The sequence below is a fragment of the Acyrthosiphon pisum genome, chromosome A2 (genome assembly GCF_005508785.2).
Source record: "Acyrthosiphon pisum isolate AL4f chromosome A2, pea_aphid_22Mar2018_4r6ur, whole genome shotgun sequence".
Taxonomy (NCBI): domain Eukaryota; kingdom Metazoa; phylum Arthropoda; class Insecta; order Hemiptera; family Aphididae; genus Acyrthosiphon; species Acyrthosiphon pisum.
This window is the reverse complement of record NC_042495.1, coordinates 95,102,834-95,105,456: the sequence shown is the minus strand read 5'-3', so window position 1 is coordinate 95,105,456 and position 2,623 is coordinate 95,102,834.

Genomic DNA, 2,623 nt, shown 5'->3' with positions numbered 1-2,623 from the left:
CAATTTTGAAAATATTTTGACTCTTTTGAGCTGTTTACGGACATTTTCAGTTTTAAATTTTTTTAGTTTTTTTTTCTATAAATATCAATTAAGTTTTATCTGTTGGGCCAAAAAGTGTATAAATTTAATACAAAGATCGTGATATATTGTTACAATATCAGTTGAAAAATATTAAAAATACATAGGCACAATTTTTTTTTATAAGCATTTAAAGATCAAATTTTGACAAAATTTATCAAATTTTAATTTGAAAAATTATTTTGTACTTAAAAATTTATAAAATGTTCAAATTTGTATCTAAGAATTAAAAATTTAAAACAAGATTCCACGTAAGTAATTAATTCTGTTACCAAAAAATCTAAAATATACATTTAAACAGTTTATTTTTATAGTCATTTTAAGTACAAATTTGGACGAAATTACATATTAAAAACCTAGGATAACTCTTTTAGTTATTTTGTTGTGATTGTATAATATTATTCGTGGGTACTTGAAACTTCTAAAGTATACTATTATATATCTATGATTTTACCACGGTTTTTTGTTGATGTATAACGCGTTATAACTTATAAGTACCTAATAGATATTATGATATGATTAATTTGGAATTTATTATAGGTACCTATTATAGGTCAATTTTTTTTTAATACCATAGATAAGTATATATATTATGTCTAATACATAGACTGATATACCGTCGCCGCTCAGAATCGTTTTTCTTATACAGTGATATTATATCATTGAATTCAAATTTAATACTGTCCATTATACAGTGACCTACTTCTAACCTACTGTACAGCAGAGCGACATCCACTTACCCACCTTTTTTTTTATTTTATTTTTTTTTTTATTTTTTTTGTGTCTGTGTACACGATAAGTAGTCGAAATAATGCTACGATTTTCAACTTCAGTATCTTGTTCGATCAGAAAGTGAATATCGTTGGTGCATTGGGGAGGTCAAAATTTAAATTTCCCAGTGATTTTCAAAAGCGCCGGGAAAAACAAAAGAAAAATTAAGGAAAAACGGGAATTTTTACGCAAAATCGATTTTTCACAAAATTGAATTTGGTTTTTGGTGTAACTTTAAAAAAAATTACCGTAGATACATGAAATTTTGACTGAATGTTTATCTTAGCATCTTCTATACACCATAACATTTTCAAAATATTTTGATGTATTTTGAGCTCTTTACGACCATTTTATTTTCCATTTTTTTAGGTTTTGTTTTAAAAATATCAATAAAATTTATTTGTGGGATAAAAAGCTTGGAAAATTTAATAGAAAGGCTCCTGTATATTGTTTCAAAGGCAGATGAAAAATATTAAAAAATCGTTAGTCATCGTTTTTTTTTTAGCATTTAAAGTTCAAAAAATGACAAAATATGGAAAAATCACGAAAATTTGCAAATTATTTGGAGTTATAAATTCATAAAAATTTTTCTTTTTAAATCTAAGATTTTAAAATGTAATACAAAATTCCTTATAGAATAATCTACCTTTACCAAAAAAAAAAATGTCTATAAGAAACTCAAATTAAATTTTTATGGGCGTTTGAAATTCATATTTTTACAACATTTGATATTCACTCGATTTCTTACGTAACGATTTTCTTATTTTGTTGTAATTAAAAAACGAGTGACTGTAGAAACTTGAAAATTTCACTAAATGTTTATATTATTAGAATTTTATATATATGATAAAATTTTGAAAATAATTTGACTCTTTTTGAGCTGTTTACGGACATTGTAAGTTTTCAATTTTTTTTAGTTTTTTTTTCTATAAATATCAATAAAGTTTTATCTGTTGGGCTAAAAAGTGTAAAAAATTAATACAAGGCTCCTGATACATTGTTACAATAGCAGTTGAAAAATATTAAAAATACATAGGCACAATTATTTTTTATAAGCATTTGAAGTTGAAATTTTGACAAAATGTATCAAATTTAAAATTGAATAATTATTTTGTAGTTAAAAATTTATAAAATATTCAACTTTTATATCTAAGGATTGAAAATTTAAAACAAGATTCCACGTAAATATTTAATTCTGTTACCAAAAATTCTAAGAAATACATAAGCACAGTTTATTTTTATAGTCATTTTAATTCCAAATTTCGACGAAATAACATATCAAAAAACTTGGAATAACTATTTTAGTTATTTTGTTGTGATTGTATAATATTATTTGTGGGTACTTGAAACTTCTAAAGTATACTATTATATATCTATGATAGTACCACGGTTTGTTGTTGATGTATAACGCGTTACCTAATGGATATTGTGATATGATTAATTTGGAATTTATTATTAATACCTATTATAGGTCAATTTTTTTTTAATACTATAGATAAGTATACCTATAATAAGTATGTTTAGTGATGTAAATTTTCATGAAAATTTTGAAAATTTTATAATTTATCATATTAATTTCTTATCAAATAAATCTTTTGATATTATATAGTTATAGTTATAACTTATAACTTGTAATTATATTATTATTCATATATTCATAGTTATATTTTAAACTATGTACTTTTATTACCATTTATACCCATTAATGTGCATTTTTTTCTTTTATTAAAAATGTATTTTTACTTCAGTGTAAATGTTGAGTGTATAAATAATC